General features: G+C 43.3%; 1 protein-coding gene across 1 annotated transcript in view; it reads left to right on the forward strand.

Moving 5' to 3' along the window:
- Positions 1-503: 503 nt before the first annotated feature.
- DYNC1I1 (dynein cytoplasmic 1 intermediate chain 1) overlaps positions 504-19,077 on the forward strand; it is a 311,302-nt gene continuing 292,728 nt past the window's right edge. The window contains exon 1 of the mRNA XM_055307612.1: positions 504-634. The gene's annotated coding sequence lies outside the window, so the exon portion shown is untranslated. The remainder of the gene's footprint in view (positions 635-19,077) is intronic.

Below are 19,077 nucleotides of genomic sequence, written 5' to 3' on the forward strand. Positions count from 1 at the left end.
CTTAGAAGCAAGCTAGATATAGACATAGATATAGATACAGATATAGATATATCTTTTTCCTCTGGGCGGGGGGGGGGGGAGGGATAGGAACAAATCAGACCTATGTCTTTGTGTGTAGCAGAGAGATCTGAGCTTTCTCTACTTACACTGACCTTAAAGTAGTTGTCTGGGAGTGAAAGTTGCTCAATGTCGGAATGTCAGCAGCAGCAGCAGCTCCCCAAACAGTGAAGCTCTTCTGTTTGCAGCGACTTAGGCGAGTCCTGCACCGAGGCAGACCGATTGACACCCCGCCCGGCCCCCCGCAGCCCCCAGCCGTCGGCCGGCGCCACCCCCTCCTTGCGAGACCCGTGCGAGAGGCGAGCCGAGGCCCCCCCGCGGGAGGCGCGCGGGGCGCGGAGGGCGTGGGCCGGGGCGGGGGCGGGGGCGGGGCCAGCCCGCAGCCCGGGGGCTCGCAGGGAGCTGTCAGTGTCAGGCTCGCGGAGAGGGAGGAGGGGCGGGTCCCCGCGGAGCGCGAGCCGAGCGGCGGGCGCAGCGTGAGACAGCACATCCTGCGAGCGCCGGGCCCGCCGCGCTCGTAGTCGCTCGAGCCTCGGCCCCGCAGACCCCGGCTGCAGCCGCCGCCCAGCGCGTCCAGGTAACCGGGGCGGGGGGGGGGGGTCGCGCTCCGCGGGCCGCTCCTCCGCCCCCTCCTCGACGCTCCGCGCCCCCGGGTCGCCCGCGGTCCTCGGCCCCCTCCCCAGGCTCGGGCGTGCGCCCTGCGCCCTAAGGCGGCCAGAGCCCCCCAGCGGCAGCCCCCGGCTGCAGCTCCCGCGGCGGAGCCCAGGGGCGCAGGGCAGAGGAGGAGGGGTCGTGGTGTCATCACCTTGTCGCCCCCCTCGTGAGCTGGGAGGGGCGTCCCGCTGCGCCCCGCGTCGGCCCGGCCCGGGGCAGCCGCAGGAGGCTGGCGGCGGGGAGATGCGCACCCCCCTGGGCCACCAGCTGACGGCCCCTGGGGGAGGGGGAGCTGCGGAGGGAAAGGGACCGGAGGCCGTTTGATCACATTTTCAGCTGCCTGCAAAGCTCTTAGATGCTGTTGCTACCCGCCCAGTGGAGGGAGCGGAGGTACTTCCAGCAGGGCGCTAATTAAACACTCGCGCAAGAAGATGCCAGTTTCTCCCGCTGCTGCGAAAAAGTGTGGTTGGGGGATGATGTGTTGTGGTAAGCACCTTCCCAGCCGCGTGGGCTCCTTCCCCCACTCCCACTCCGGAGTCGCTCGGGCCGCAGAAATCTGTGCGTCGTCATCATGAGGGCAGAGATCCTGGCAGCACGGATGGGAACTGAGTGTGCGGGAGTCTCATGACTTAGTATCTCGGCTGGCTGATCAGGTTGAACAGAAACCCCAGCACCAGGACAGGAAATTACTTAGGAAATGGGAGACTCCACAAAACGCAGAAGATGGAATCTGTTCTGTATTCCGGCCTCTGCACATCTAGGTAAGGGGCAAGAACGAGTCGCCAGCCATTTTCTTGCCTGGAACGCCTTCCGCGTGTGCACCCTGTACACTTACAGCAGCTCAGGGTTGGGAAAAATTGCTTCCAAATATTCCAGATTAACAGAAAGCATAGCTGACAGTACGACACGAGTAACTGCAGAAGACATCATATGGCTCATCTTAGCACAGATGAAAGCCTCTGTACATATTTTCACTGTGAAAATTGTACTGAAAGACAATCAGTGTTAGTAAATTCAAAATGGATAATTCAGTGCTAGCTGCACCCTGAGGGTGCTAGTGGGAGTGTGATTAACACTTCCTCTGATTATTTAAAATGTCAAGTTTTCTCCAAAAGTTTTGGTGTGAGAAACAAGGGCCCGAACTGTGCTCTTTTGACCATGTTTATCAATAAAATATACTCAGACACTCCTACCATGCAGTCATCAAACGTTCTCTTCATAGGAACCAAACGTGCCAACATTTCTAGGTTCTGAGGATTCAGTGCTCCAAGAGCCATTTTTTTTCCTGAAAAGTCTTGTAGCACCATCTTTAGGAAGTTAGGACAATATGTTTGGGTGTCCAGTGCAGGCTCTTTCCAGTTTGGAAAAGAGCATATTTTGGTCCAGAACATCTCCTGTGTCTTTCTTTTTCTTCCTTGTCTTGGGCCTCAGGCACCCATGCACCTGCTTCCTTTCTCCTAGGGACTCGAGGATGCTGCAGTCTTTGCTGCACAGCGCCTGAAAGTTATTCTACTGAAATGTGTCCTCAAGCTCTTTGGTTTTTGAGGTCTAACATTATTAGGTGTAATCACTGTTTTGGATATGGGCAGAGAAAATAAACTCAACCCACAGGAAAGTGGGGGCAGTTCTTACAGTGGTATTGTAGTTTCTGGTCCCTAGTTTCTGAGAAACTTAAGAAATGATAAGAGGAAGTCACACAGCATTTTTGTCATCATGCTTTATGTCTAAGAGGGGGCTCTATTAACTTTCTCCCCAGCCTTTCTACTTCCCCAAACACTTATTCTCAAGTCTATGTTTAATAAAAATAAGCCTTTTGCTTGACTCCAGCACTGAGTCAAGTAATTCATAGGGATCCATCCGGGGTGCTCTTCTGTCCAGTCTTGTAAAATACACCCAAGTCTTCAAACTATGTCTTTCAACACAGACTGTGCAGAGGCTTCATTCAAAGTTAGTTACCCAAAAGGGCTGTCATTCTTCCCCATCACCCTGTTTCTTTCTGTCATTTAGCCTCACATGAGTAGGTATATTCCTTCATCATTTTGTTCTGTCTGTGCTTTGCTCTACCATGTAAAACACAGGTTGATAATACATTGAACACTTTACCCGTGTCCAGTACATTTACTGAATTTATTACATTACCAATACATTTCCTAAAGTGTGTTGAGCACTTGACATTGGATTTTAAATTACTTCTCCATGTATTAACTTACTTAATCCTCACAAAAAATCTTATGAGTTATATATTATTTTTAATCCTACTTGAGAGATGAGGAAACTAAGACAGAAAGGTATTTTTTAAAGATTTTATTTATTCATGAGAGACAGAGAGAGAGAGAGAGAGAGGCAGAGACACAGGCAGAGGGAGAAAGCAGGCTCCATGCAAGGAGCCTGACATGGGACTTGATCCTGGGGGTCCAGGATCAGGCCCTGGGCTGAAGCAGCGCTAAACCGCCGAGCTACCAGGGCTTCTGGGACACAAGAGTATTAAGTAACTTTCTGAAAATTGCTCAGCTACTAAATTATAGAGTCAGGATTTGAACCCTGGGCCATCTGAATCTACTCTTCCACACTAAGAACAATTATATTGACTAATTTCCATATACCGAATATTAATCTTGTCTTACTTTAATATTTTATTTTTAATGTATAAACCTTTGCCCATAAAAAACTATTCCTGGGATCCCTGGGTGGCGCAGCGGTTTAGCGCCTGCCTTTGACCCAGGGCGTGGTCCTGGAGACTCGGGATCGAATCCCACGTCGGGCTCCCGGTGCATGGAGCCTGCTTCTTCCTCTGCCTATGTCTCTGCCTCTCTCTCTCTCTCTCTGTGTCTTCTGACTATCATAAATAAATAAAAATTTAAAAAAAACTATTCCTGACTAGGAACTTTTCATAGATACCCTGAACTGATTTTCTTTGCTTCCTCTCTACAGGAAGCTTAGCACCAGAATGTGAGACTGAAACTTGCATTGTAACATAAATACCACGGTCCAGGTGCAAACCCTGAAGTACCCCCGTGTTCACAAAGCATCTCCTGATTCTTTGTTCAGAGGAGGCTCCTTAAATAGGAATCACTGGCATTGTGGATGGCAGGGGCATGATGGTGTTCAGGTGGTCATTGACCCTGATATTCTTGATGCAGAATTTAATGCACATGTACATAAATGCAGCTTTCTGGGCAGGGGGCGGGTAGTATTTGTAACTAAAAAGAGATTAGGAGCTCCTGGTTCACATGCAGTGTGAAGGAGGCTAAGTACTGAGGCCACTGTGCTGAAATGTGTTGAAAACAGGGCAAAACTATCCTGTGAGCATCAGCCAAGAAAAAGCATTCATAGCTATCAGAGGATTGTTGGCATTTCACTACTGAGGAATGCTAGGGTTGCTCCAATGCAGGTGCAACTTAGGCTAATGCACGCTGCAACCAAGTAAGGTCTCCAGGAATGGTAGGCAGCCCTAGCATTGCTGCTATTCGTTGGGTATTTACCCTACTTATATTCAGGTTCATCAGATCATTCCCGTAAGGCTGACATTTTTATCTTCATTTGACAAACAAGGAATCTGATGCTTGGAAACATGAAGTCACTTGGTCAAGGCCACCTGAAGCCAGTTTAGTGGGAAAGCTAGATTTCAAATGCAGGTTGGCCAGATTCCAAAGTTTGTTTATAATGTTCCCATCATAGCTCATTGTTTCTCTGTGTGGGGTACCAGAAAATACTGTTATAGTGTAACTTTTCATTGTGGCAGGACAGAGAGTCCCTCAAGAACTTGCTCACATGCTGATAGGAAAAGCCTAAATTTATTTTCAAAGGAGAACAAGAAAATTGGACATCTATCAGCGTGGTGGAGGGTAAGCAAACCCTGCTCTCCCTTGAGGTGTGCTGAAGCATCCTACATTTGATTCTCAAGTGTCACTGGGTATCTTGTTGAACACTAAATGCGTAGCAGTTCACAACTAAGCCCAGAAGTTGACTTTGCAGGAGTAGGTTTAGCCAAGACTTTATTCATTGCAAAGATGAATTTATTTCAGAGCTGAATTCGAAGCTGCTCAGTGTTCTGGGGCTTACCTGATATAGTGATTGTGCCATGATCTGGAACACTAACTTGGTACTAAATCTTAGGAGGATCTCTGCTAAGCAGACAGCTTATGTGTCCTTTAGTTTTCGGTTCATATCTATCCTGAGATCCTCACAAGCAGCCGCTCTTGCTTCCAACATATTACTTAAGTCCTAACATTTCTATGTTCACCATATTGTTGCTATACTCTTAGAAAATGACCCGTTGTTTTCATTTTGTGGCACAAACCAGCTAAAGCCATCAGTGTGGCAAACACACAAAGAAATTTATGTTAGAGTCAAGGGCATTGCTTATAATAAAAGTAATGAGTCTCTGGCACTGTGGAGAATGATTGCATTTGATCAACAGATCTGCCTTGGGAACAGACACCCGTGTCCTTTATTATGCTTCAATGTGTTTTTCTCTTATAACCTCTAAAGAATTTTTTAAAATTCTGCTGCTCTCTTACACACATTTTATGTTGGCATCTGGTAGTTTTCATCGTAAATTTAAAGAATCACAATGAATGTGATTTCCAGAATATGGTAAACTTGGATGTTTAAAAATAAAACGATGATGTCATTCTTTGAATCCAATTAAAATCTAAATACTATGCCAACCTCTATATAAAAAGTACCTGAGGAAGCTCTTCAACAAAAGGGTATTTTTATACCTTGTGGTCAAGTGTCGCAAGCAGATTTGGGGCACCAAGTGTCACAGTAAGATTTTGGGCTTTTTTTTTTTTCCATCTGGTAATGGGGAAGGAAAGGCTTTTGCAAAAATGGAGGTGGGAAAGGAGGCTCCGAATGTTTCTAAACCACAGGCAAATTCTCTGGAAGGTCAGTTTTTGGAAAGAATATAGACAGAAGCTTCAGATCTGGAAATAAAAATGTGATTAGTTCTTCTCATGCCTGCATGGTCTTTAGAAAACCTTGATGGGCACCAGGGACATGCAATGCCAGTTGTCAGAGCATGCATTTATCTAGGACAGGTGTTGTCGGTTATGGGTCACTATGAACAGTGGCCCGGAGTCGGGTCCACGGCCTTGTGTCTGTGAGACTTAGACTCCAAGTTGGCAGGACTGAAGGACCTGCAGAGCTGTTGGTCCTATTTCTTGCCCGCAGACAGGTGACTCAGTGGATTGCTGTCTTTCCTCTATTTAGTGATTTATAGAAGAGATTAACTCTAGTGTGTTTTCACTTTTTAAAAGATTTTTTAAGATTTATTTATTTTAGAGAGAGAGCGAGCACAAGTGGGAGGGGAAAAGGGAGAGAGAGTCTCAAGCAGACCCCATGCTGAGCACAGAGCCCAAGGCGTGGTTGGATCTCAGGACCCTGAGATTGCGACTTGAGTGAAACCAAGAGTTGGACCCTCAACCAACCGCACCACCCAGATGTGCCTCTGCTGTGTTTTTACATCAGTGGTTCTCAGTCAGGGGTGATTATCTACCCTAGGGACATTTGGCAATGTCTAGAGACATTTTTGTTATTACAACTGGGGAGAGAGGGTGGTTAGAACTGTGGCTGAACATCCTACAATGCACAGGACAGCTCCCGTGACAAAGAAGTATCCTACCCAGAATGTCAATAGACATTCTTTTTTTCTATTGAAGTCTTTCCTGCTGTAATCTGAGCTCATTTCTTTGTTTGGTCTTGTACGATATAAGAGTACAACATCTAAGAGGCAGTGTTAGACGAAAGAAGAAGCCAGATATCTCGCTGAAGTTATGGGAGCCTCAGTTTCTTCATCTGTAAAATGTGGATAATGATACCTGGCTTGCAAAGTTATTGTAAAGATTGCAGATATTGAGAGAATGAGGATTAAATGAAGTACACACTGAGTGTGTGGAAGATGCTTTTTATTTTCCAACAATAATTACATCATTCTTTAGCCTTCTCTCCTCAGGGATGTGTGTGATCTTGCCTTCCTTTGAACCAAAGGTATGCTCTTTAAAAAATGTTTTATCTTGAGTTATACTACTTATGTGCATGCCTTTTCCCCTTCTAGAATCCAGGCTCCCCAAGACATCCTTGAATCTTTCAGCAGAGAGCCTGACACATGGTAGATACTCAACAAGCTTTGTTGACCTGAAATACTAGCCAGAATAAATCCAACTTAATTTTCTTTTTATTATAAGATTTAATTCTTTCCCTTTGGATCATTTTAATGTGTTTAGTAAAAACATTTACTTCCTGAAATGTAGTCTCCATGGCACGTCTGGGCCCAATTTGAATGTAGACTCGGTAATGCCTAGAATTCTGGAATCCTTGCCTTCCTGAATCAGGATCACGTGAAATATTTCTGCTGAAGGGGAGTCTTGAGACGGACCATTTTTCACTCTAGAAATGACAGGCAGGATGGTTTAAGTCTTGTGTTTCTTTTATGAGCCCCTTGGGCTAATTCTTTTGAATTCTTTGGTTTGATTTCTTTGGTGGGAGGTTTGGTTTCTTTAGTTTCTTTCTGGTGGGAGGAAAGGAGATTTTGATTCATTTGTCATATTTCTATTTTATACTAATGTCTAGAGTGAAGCCAAGAGTAATGTGTATATTTTAAATAGCTCTAATGAGTAAATGATGACAATATTTTATATCCTACAGTTAGTTTCCCTTTTAAAATGTATGCTAGATGGTCAACTCTGACTTGAAATAGTATCTATTTCTTTGTTTAACAAGCTGAAGATTTTAGGAATTGAAAGCGGTGAAGTCCTTTCCTTTTAAAGGTAGTTTAGATCCTGTAATGCACATATGGAAGTCTTTATGAGTTTATCTAGTTGTTGAGTGTTAGGATGAGCCCATGCTCAAGGGATGACCATGGCATTGTGTCTCAGAATCAGCTTGTGGAACTTCAGTAGTTGGTGGGTTTGGGTGACTGGAAAGGTAGCAGACTCTGTGGGGAATGTGTGTTTTGACAGTGTCCCCTTTTAAAATGACGGTGCGTCTTCTGTTTCACTGTCTGCCCTGGTGGTATCAAAATAGCAAGGGGTTGTGGGAATTGGTGTGTATTTTGTGGAAGAAAAATAACAAAAACTTCTCTGCCTGTTTCCTTGAAAAGTGTGACTTTGTTCACTTTCAGAGGGTATATAGGTTACTGCTGATTTGGAAAGGAGATCTTCCCTCTTTGAATGCTTTCAGGCACAGAGGAAAGTGAGAATCTATTTACATAAGTTAAAATGCCAAACTAAATCTCCCAATGCAAACATGGACCACCCAGGGACATTGTACAGGCCAGATTTGGGGTTTTGAATACAGATTTTCTTGCTTCATCTTTTAAACTTTTTAATATTTTTCAAATGCTGCTGAAAAGTAATTGGCATGTTAAATAAGGATGAAACCCCGTATCTTTTGCCATACTTTTTAAAGGGGGGAATCATACTCATTTCCCTTAAGCGCTCCTTGTTTTTTTTTTTTTTTTTTAAGATTTTATTTATTTATTCATGAGACACAGAGAGAAAGACACAGGCAGAGGGAGAAGCAGGCTCCACACAGGGAGCCTGATGCAGGACTCGATCCCAGGACTCCAGGATCACGCCCTGAGCCAAAGCAGATGCTCAACCGCGGAGCCACTGGGTGTCCCGAGCGCTCTTTGTTTTAAAAATAAAAATGTATGAATTGCTAAAATTTGAAGTCCAACAACAAATTATAAGTTTTAGTTTAAAGTAGATGAAAAAGTTAGGTTACAAAACAGTTGTAGGGGAGGAGGAAGATAGCCTCTTTAGATGTTCCCTTTTCCAAGTACATTTTGCCCGCGGAGAGCCATTTACCTCAGGAAGATGGGCAGCAGTTTGTTTTGGGGGATGTACCAGGGTATTGGAAACATCACCCCCTTGACATTGCCAATACCATTTCTGCCTTCCCAAACCCAGGGAAGAAGGTGCATCTGGGCAGCATGTGGAAAGAGTATTTTCTAAACTCTCCGGGGAAGATTCAGAATGAAAGTTGCTTTTACCAGGACACATGTTCTGGCGGCTGTGGTATTCATAATGACACCTATTGCTTTCTTAGTCTTTATACCTGTTAAAAAAAAATGTCATTCATACACTTGTTAAAGAAATGGTAAGACAGGCTTTATTCAAGCGGACTATCTTGATAGATTTCCTGACCCCTGCACTGAGAGTTTGCAGTAGGGGAGAGAGATTGGGAGCAACTCTGGATACAATAAGGAAAAGTGGGATTTCTATACAAGGAGCAGTGCAGGGGGTGGTGTGTGTGCAGTGGATGGGACAGAAAAATGCTAAGAGGTAAGTGAGGAGCAATCAGGCTAAGCTGACCTAACAGGACTCTTCCTGTAGGCAGGCCAGGGTGTCAGACACCACTTGGGAAATGGTGGGGGATGAGGAACCCCTCCAGATATCGATTAGATTTTGATCAGATATTGAGGATGGGGGAATCCTGGCTAAACTGACTTAGCAGAAGGACTTAGCTAAAATGAGGCTCTTGAGAACATACCGATGGATAGGAGTCAAGTTGAAAAAGAGCTCAGAGGAGCCTGACTAGCCTTTGGTCAAGGGGAGAGTCTTGGTCACACCTCTCACTGGGCAATCCATAGGAAAGCACAGGTGGGGATTGTGAAAGGAGGGGGTGGAATACTTGCAGTTACCAATACTAAATCAAGGAAGGTGGAGAGCCATGAGAATGCTGGATCATGGGAGTGGATTTGGGCCTTGAGAGTGTACTGATCAGGTTAGGCTGCATCACAATACAGTAGCAAATGACTCCCACACATCAGCAGGGTAACACAGATTGTTCTTGCTTATGTTACATGTCCAGTGTGGGTCAACAAGGGGCTCTGCTCACCATATCCATTCAGAGACCCATGCTGAGTGACACTTCATCTTGATATGTACTGCCCTAATGTCATACATTTCATTGGCTAAAGCAAATCAAATGGCCCTGCCTGGCTACAGAGGAGTTGCAGAATAGTTGAGGAGTAGGATTTTTTTATGATTGACCTAAATGACTGTGAAAGGTAGGGACTTCCCTGGGTTCACCTATTCCTACTGCTAACCACAGTTTCTAAAAGGCATCCCCAGGAAGCTCACTGACATACAACCACACATGCAGTGGTTTCAATATTCAATGTCAGTAGCACCTGAGAGCATGTCCACATAGAATATGAAATTCATAAGACTGATCTTAGCATTGTAAGTAATAACAGAGTCCTGGAATTAGAGAGCTTACAAATCAAGAGTTTACTGATAATGAATAGAAGAAATATGTGTCGGGGTGAAAGCTAGGTTCCTTCAGTAGGTTTTTAGTCCTACTGAAGAACATTTATTTAGTACCTACAGAGTGCTAACCATGAGTGAGACTGAGTGCTTTGTGAGTACAGGAAAATGGGTAGGTATTTATTTCTTTAAAGATTTTTATTTAATTTTTAAGTAATCGCTATACCCAATGTAGGGCTAGAACTCACAACCCCAAGATCAAGAGTCACATGCTCTATCTGCTGAGTTAGCCAGAAGCCCCAGAACAAGGTATAGATATTAGGAACTGATGTCTACTCAGAGAAAAACAGAAAAGTTTAACATATGACATATGGATATATGTTATCCCATATATCAGATAGTTATCACTTAAGGTAAAATATGGTAAATACCTAACAGAGCTATAACAAAGTTCAAAGAAGGGAAGTGATTAGTAATTAAGTGAATAATCACTTCTTTGAATTTTCTGGCTGACCAGACACCAGTGTCAACCAGGCAAAATCATTAATATTTTATCTTTATCTCCTTTTTTTTGTTCCTGGGTCTAGTTTGATCCCAGAACAAATCATAACAATGGTCAAGAGGCAATATGAGAGTGTGACCTCTGCAGCTGGGGTTCAAATCCCAGTGTCACCAATTACTAGCTCTGTAAACCTTGACAAGTTATTTTGCTTCCCTGCATCTCATTTTCTTCATCTATAAAACAGGAGTGATAATAATAGGGCCACTTTCTAATTTTGTGGTGAGGTTTGAAACAATAAATCCTACTTAATTTTCCATTTCTTATAGGATTTAAATTTTTTCCCTTGATGTGTTCAGTACAAACATTTGACTTCCTGAATGTGTCACTCGTTGGGTCTCTGGGCCCCAAATGAATGTGGGCTTGGTAATTCCTAGGATTCTGGAGGGCTTGCCTTCTGAATCAGGATCATGTTGAACATTTTTGTCTGTGCCCGTCAGAACAGAGCTGGGCTCAGGGTAAGTACAATGTAAGGGTCAGAGAGTCAGTCTGCATTTTTCCTGGCTTTTGAGGCAATCTTAGTCTAGAGACCATTAAGAGAATCAGGTTGGCCTCTGTTCTTATCTTGGAATTCAGATCTGCTGAAGACACATTTCCTAGCCCCCTGACTTCTATCCCCAGCATTTCAAAATGATGTTAAATTAAAATCTAATGTGGTACAGATCCACTTCCATGGCTAAATCACAGAAGCATTCTGTGCGTTTGAGTCCAGAAAGTTAAAAGGTCCAGGGGTTTATGCCTATCACCACATGTAAAGGTTTGAAGAACTAGAGGCTGGGTGTGATGGAGGGGAGGCTGTGTGGTTCATCTTGGCAGATGTACACCTTTTCTCTCCTGCACATCTTCTTTGGCTCTCTCCTTCCTCCACCTCTCCTTGAGTACAACCTGACTGGATGCTGCAGAGAGCCTGTGGGCTGTGAGCAGGTGAAAGGGTGGACATGAGGACTGTCCTTTGGCAAGTAGGTATGAGAACGCCTCTCTACTGTAGCCTAAACTTATAGGAAAAAGGAAAGTTCATATCATTATAATGGAGAACATTTGATTGACTCAAGCAATTAAAAAAGTAGACTGGGCTACCTTTAAGGTAGTGAGAGTTGAAGCATGCCATGACCAAGTGAGGATTTTCTGTGAAGGGACTGTTGTACCAATAATAGGTCAGACTAGTATTTGGTAATCTTCATGTTATTTTTGAATTTATTCTAGATTTAAGAACCTGTGATTTCATGTACTAGAAAGAGCTTTACATCCACTCTTCTTCCCCCCAAAGATTGATTGATGATTGATTTGGGGGGAGAGAGAAAATCCCAACTGGACTCCCTGCTGAGCACAGAGCCCCAGAGCCCTGCTAGTCTCACCCCCCCATGACATCATGACCTGAACTGAAATCAAGAGTCATATTCAACCACTCAATGGACTGAGTCACCCAGGCACCCATACCTTGCATCACTCTCATCTCTGGCTGGGTTCTGCTATTCACTTGGGCCAGCATAAGAAGGCAGGTGCCAAACTGGAGAAGTAAATGTGACAATCTGTGTCTACTTTCTTCCCCAGGGAATTGTTCAAGTAACATTCCGTCATTCATTCTTTCATTCAGTAAACATTCCTTAAGCACCTGCCAGACACTGGAAATGCCTATAGCAGTGAAAGGGTGGGTGGAAGGAAATGTAACAGCTTATGACAACCATTAAAAACAAAAAGTGCTTGCCTCTAACTTCACTCCAAACTGGCCCCATCATCATGCCGTCCAGGGCTCAGGCTCACTCTTTCATTTGTTCATTTATTTGCTCATTCAGTAATCTCTTAATGTACCCTGATGATATTCAAAGCCAGCTTCATCCTACTAGCACCAGAGGCTAGACAAATTTATCATTTCAAAGGCAGAAACCCCCAAGTACCATATTCTTTGTACAACATGAAGAAAAAGCAAACTGTGAGACTTCTAGGGGTGTGTGTGTGTGGGGGGTGCAGTAGAGTCCTCATACTGAATGCTTATCTTATGCAAAGAACTTATTACAAATGCTAAAGAACCTATTTTGAGCACTTGATTTCTCACTTTTTTGTCATATACAGCAAAGGTGTGATATGTAAGCGAAGTGTTAATTCTAGTTGTTTGCATTGCTTAACATATTTGAATAGATTGGATTGGTTTAACATGGCAATGTTTGATTTTTTTCAAGGCTCTTACAGGTTTTAAAATAGATAATTTTCTTCTGAAATGAGGAGGAGCCAAAGGGCAGAAACAATTGTTCTAAATTTTGACCTGAGACTGTAACACCAAGCACAAATTTTTCCAGCTTGTTCCCCATGGTACCCCTGCTACCTTGAACCCATTTGACCTTACACTACAGTCCAGTGAAACTGTTTGCTGTTCTCCAAAAGCCAACTGCTACCTCCTGTCTCTGCCATGTCTCTCATGCTAACTCTCCCTCTGCTGGAACTGCTTCCCCAGTTCATATCCTACCCATGTCTCTATGTGTAGTTCTCATGGCCTCTCCTTCAGGAAGCTCACTCTGTGAGCTGCATGCCCTCCTTGTGTTATTTATTTAAATATTTTATTTATTTATTTATTTTATTTATTTATTTGCACACAAGTGAGGGGAATGGCAGAGGGAGAGGGAGAAGCAAGCTCTCCCCTGAGCAGGGAGCCTGACGTGTGGCTCGATCCCAGGATCCTGAATCATGACCTGAGCTGAAGGCAGACACTTAACTGGCTGAGCCACTCAGGCACCCTGCACCTTGTGCTTTAAACTTTTATCATGTACTTATCCCATTGTCCCTTGCAGCAGAGCTGTTTTCAGACCCTACCATATATGGGGGAGGAAAAATAATTTTCTGTCTACCCTTCTATGTTCATGACTGAGAACCTCCCCCTGCCCCTGTTAAGAAAAAAAAAATTAACATGAGGAAAACAAAACCAAATTTACTAACTTGTATACTTCCTGTATACATGGGAGAGACCAGGGAAACTGAGTAACTCTCTAAAACTCTTGAGCCACCACCTAAATACTATATCCAGCTAACACCCCCTTGTTGGGAGTGGGGAATCAGTTGTGGGAGGTCACCAGGAAAAGCAAAAAGGGAAAAATCATCAAGAGTAAGGGCGTTATGTAGATTTAAGTCCATGCTTTTATTACTGATAAGAGTTTCTGGAGACTGAGTCTTCTTCTTCCTGGTTCTCCTTACAAATGGAGACTTCCTAGGATGCCTGGGTGGCTCAGCGGTTGAGCACCTGCCTTTGGCCCAGAGCGTGATCCTGGAGTCCCGGGATCAAGTCCCATATCAGGCTCCCTGTAGGGTGCCTGCCTCTCTCTCTGTGTGTCTCTCATAAATAAATAAATAAATAAATAAATAAATAAATAAATAAATAAATAAATAAAATCTTTAAAATAAAACAAAAAGCAAATGGAGACTTCCCTTATACATTCAAGTGTCTCATACAAAAAGGCAACTTCTACAAAATTTTTAGAGCTTCTCCCATATCTGTTATTTCTTAAAAATAACCAGTTTAAGATAATCTTTATTTCAAAAAGTTGTATTTTGGGGTGGCATGTTCTCTTTCCCTTCACATGGTACAAGGTTTTGAGATAGATGTATCTCAATCATTTGTGTAAGTCTCACAGCATCCAGGACAGCACTTTGCTTTATAGGGGCTCAGTGAATATTCATTAAATTGCATTAACATAAAGATAAATTTAGCATCATGGAGCCAACTACTTGGGCTTTCTGCAAATTAGAAAATTTTGTTGATTAAATGTGCTTCTCCTTTATAAGTATGTGGGGAACCTTACTCAGATATCCAAAGTATTTTCACATCTCCTTCCATCAGGTGAATCATCCCACTCTCCTTTCCCCTCTACCATCTGCTGCTTTCCTACAAAGGTCACTTTTCAGGGACTGAAGAGACGGAGAGAAAAGGTGATCTGATCTGCCAAAGGAATTTGGGGTCAGATGGCTATATGTGCATATGCATGTAGATTCATGTTCCCATGCTAAGAACATGAGTAGGTGACACTCTTGGTCATCAACACCTTTACATGCAGTCAGCAGTCATATTGCAGCTGCAGAGATGGAGACATCATCGGGGCCAGTCAGCAGTCAACTATACAGATAGGTAGGATTAAGATCTTGAATCTTAGTTCTGAGGATTTAGATATTAGACTGTTCTTATGTAGCCAAAATACATACAGCCAGTATAAGTTATGTGTTGTCTGTTATGTTTTAGGCAACAAATATAAAGTGCCGACTTACTGACTGGTCAGGAGAAACCTAACTTCCCATGGGATCTCAGTGCCCATGCTTATAGGTCAGTATTCTGAAATCTGAGAGCTCAGGTTCTTAGGCCCTTGGTATCAGAGGTCTGACCTGGGCATGCTTGGGACAGTACTAGCCTGAGGGTATTAGGGGTAATCCTGAAGGCTTGGTCCCGAGGTAGCGTGGATATTGAAAAATCAAGCAGATGGTTGAGTCATGTAATGCTTTCAAAAGGACTAGGAAGGGAGATAGAAGCCATGTGTGGCAATCATATGGCAACCAGGATACCCGATCACAGCAAAAGGGTTGAGAGGGAGGATGGGAAGCAAACCTAGGAGAATCTGAAAGCCAGTGGAGCTTTGCCACTTTAAAGAGAACAAGGCTGGGAATAGAGGAAGGAGCTCATGCTGGCCCATTTTTTAAACCAACTTTGTTCATTCATTCAACAAATGTTTATTATCAGCTTTCTACCAGTCAGTATTCTAAGTACTGGGAATATATTGGTAAGTAATATAGACAAAATCCCTGCCTTTATTGGAGTTTAAATTGTGGAGGAAGGGACAAACAATGAAAGATACCTAAATATGTTATAGAATATGCTAAGTGGCAAAACACATAATGCAGAAAAATAAGGCAGTAGGAAAGACTTGAGAATGCAGGTGCAATGAAGGGAGTAGTTTACTGTTTTCAATAGGGTGGTCAGGTAAGGCCTCCACAAGATGGAATTTGATCTAAGCTTTGTAGAAGGCAGACATTCAGACACTTAGTATCAGGTAGAGGAAATAGCACATGCAAAACCCCTGTGGTGGGAGTGTACCTGAGGCACTTGAGGAATAGCAGCAATGAGGGTCTGGAGATGAGGTCAGAAAAGTAGCGAGCCTGTGTTGTGTAGGGCCATTGTAGGACTTTGGCTTTTACTCTGGGGTGCGAGACATTAGTGGACTTTATGCAAGGAGGTGACATGATTTGACTTTTGTTTTTAAAGAATTACTGTTACAGCCAAGAATAGACTGTGAAGAAAGAGGGCAAGGGTAGGAACTAGGAGACCATTTTGGAGGCTTTGGTAATAATATAGATGTTTGTGGTTTGGACAGGGTGATGGCAGGGGAGGTGGTAAAAACAGGCTGACTTTCCAAGTGTTTGGAAAGTAGTGTTTGAATAATTTTCTAATGGTTCGGATGTGGGATTTGACAGAGAAATTAGGGATGACTCCAAGATATTTGGCCTGAGTTAACTGGAAGGTTAACTCAGGAGTTGCCTTTAGCTGAAGTGTGGAAGCCTGAAGGGATGATGTACACAGAGACAGTTCATGGGGAGCAGTTGTCACAGCTGGTGTTTCAAGCTGAAACAGAAAAGAAGACGGCAACTGGTCAGGGTGTCCTTTTCCCTGGACATACTGCAGAAGACTTGAAAAAAATTCACACCTCTTTTCCTGTCATTTCAAATCCATTTTCCTTTAATTATAACAGTTTTTATAGTTGTTCACCACTCATTGTGTGGTGGTTTTCCATTACACTTGGCCAACCTACCTGTGATGTTTTGGTACTGTTGTTATAGTTCTGACTTGTTTTAAGATAAAGTCAAGTTTAACTCTCAGAAAGTGACTGTGCTATATATTCATTATTTCCAAATTCTCAGAATGTATCTGCTATCATCATCTCCCACCACACCTAATGTCATTCAAATCAGGGAAGTCACTTTTATGTCTTCACTTTGCTACTTCCCAAGGCTATGATGGGTTGGCACAGGTCTAATCAGAGTGATGTTCAATCAAGGAATGGTCAGGAATAGGGACAGTCTAAGGGGTAGAAAGGGAGGTAGATATGCCTATAAAGTTACTACTTACTTTGGATGTCTTGTTACTCCTTAGAATGGTTTTGAAAATTGAGATATAATTTTTCTTTCTCTTTAATTCTTTCTGCCAAATTGGTTTTCTCCTAAAGCCAATACACACAAGCTTGCATCCTATTTTCACTCGAAGAGACAGATGGTTGAAACTGACTCTAACTAAATTTTTTTTTTAAGTCTTGAAGTAAAAAATACACATGAGTATCAGGAAGGTTTAAGTCTTTTAGGACTGGTTGAGAAATCTGTTGTGATCACTGTCTCATACCACTGAGTTATCTATTCACGTACAGAATGCCGTGTGCTGGGCCAGGCTATGGATTTTGCAGCCAAGCTTTTCAGATGGTATTTGCTGTCTAAAAGGAATATAAAAGTTGTGCTGATGGGACAAATAGCAAATTCCCAAATCCTGGGGTCATTTGGCATTTGTGCTGACATGGTCTGCAGGAAATATGTCACGGTCGTGCATTTCTGGCAGAATTGATTTTCTGCACTCTTATGGACATTCATGAGTAGTTGGAAAAGCGGGTTAATCTTTCCAAGTACATCTGCCTTGATGTGCTTGTGCCTTGGAGGTATCCAGGGATTTGTTTTGTACTTTTTTCACTTCTTTCTGCGGTTGATTGTTTGATTGATTGATTTTAAAGTTTCTCAAATAGTTTTCTTTTTTTTATTTTTTTTTAAAGATTTATTTACTCATTTATGATAGACAGAGAGAGAGAGAGAGAGGCAGAGACACAGGCAGAGGGAGAAGCAGGCTCCATGCCGGGAGCCCGACGTGGGACTCGATCCCGGGACTCCAGGATTGCGCCTTGGGCCAAAGGCAGGCGCCAAACTGCTGAGCCACCCAGGGATCCCCTCTGCGGTAGATTTAAACAAATAGAGCTGAGCTTGCTTTGGCCATTCCATGGTAGAGCTTTCCCACCAGCACTCTGCGAATGGATTATGGGTTACGAGGGTCCTTGGATATTAATCTCTTGGCTCTCAGGATACTCAGAACCTGGGTGTGTCTCCTGTGATCATGAACAGCTTTCTCTGTTTACTCCAGTGTACTGTACAAATATCATGATCTGTGGGCATCTTGTCATGCAAAATGTTGGCTGAGAAAGGACAAAGGTAGAGATAAATTTATTATTTACAATGAGCCAGTTTTAAAATTGATGTAGCTCAGTATATCTCAGACTCTGAGCTGCAACTAACAATATTAAATTTCATATGTAACAGTGAATATATGTTTGTCCGAAACAAGTTCCATGCAACAATGTTGCCCTTATCCTGTGCCATGCATTCTAATAGTTCCGATCTGTTAATCACAAAAACTGCCACCTGTGACTACTAGCTAGCTTGGTTTTGTAACTCAGCAGTGGGTTGCCACCCATGATTATAAAGGCTGTTGTCGTGTGTATTGCAAGCTAGGGAAAAAAAATTACCTGGTCTTGTACATGTTCAAATCGGTCTGTGATTCCCTTCTGCCTCAGAAGAGTTCCAGTCCCCTGAAGCAGGGCAGGCCAGCTGTAGGGTCACCGACCTGGCCAGGTTTGCCCGTGTTTTCCTGGTTGTAGCACTGAAAGGCTTGCATTCAGAGGAACCCCCTCACTTCTCGGCAGACTGGGATTGTCTGCCGATGGCTCAGCCTGGGGGATCTGCTCTCTGGCTGCCTTTCCACCCTTACTTTGCTCGTCTGCTTTTGTATTCAGTGTTCCATCCCTATCAAATTACTCATCCCGCAGACTGGGCCATTCTCTTTCCTGCCTCCCTGACTTTGTCCCTGCTTCCCTGTGCCTGGGAGGCACCACTCTACTGGTGTCCTCAGGTCTCCTCTTCCTCTGGAACAGGATATTATGTCACCCTCTCCATGGAACCTTCTCCCTGCGTCCTTGTGAGCCACTGACTACGTTGATTTACAGGGATCTTTAGTAGTTTGTGTTTTTCTCAGCTTTCTTACTCTTTATCGCCTGTAGAACAAACATGAGAAGGAAAACTGCTGATGTAATGTGGGTGGCTATGGCAAAGAAAGAACACAAAGGAAAATGAATGAACCAATATAGATGCTAAGGCCAGGAGGATGGAGAAAGGGAAGATAAATCACAAAAACTAGAGGCATAGGTAGCAGTTAAGAGCCTGTGCTCCAGAGGCTGGGGTTTGAATCCTGGCTTTCCACATGTCAGAGGAGCTGATTGGGGTGCCTCTTCTGCATGTGTTTCTCCGCTTACCATAACATCAGCAGGGATTGATGGTTTTTAAAATTAGGTAGGCTTAATTATAAGTTCACAAGTATTTTGTAGTTAATTTGGGAGAGTATTGAATTAATTGGTTTTAAAATGTCGAGATATCTTAATAACATATATTTTTAGAAGATTAAAACAGATTGACTTTGTGAACATTTATATTGCCGAGTTATATTGAGAAAATCTATTCTGACTTCATTATTTAAGCATTACAATTTTTTCTTTCCTTTACTTTTATTAATGTGTCTTGACTGTATTTCTTTTGGTA

This window comes from Nyctereutes procyonoides, unplaced genomic scaffold, assembly GCF_905146905.1.
Source record: "Nyctereutes procyonoides isolate TBG_1078 unplaced genomic scaffold, NYPRO_anot_genome, whole genome shotgun sequence".
Taxonomy (NCBI): domain Eukaryota; kingdom Metazoa; phylum Chordata; class Mammalia; order Carnivora; family Canidae; genus Nyctereutes; species Nyctereutes procyonoides.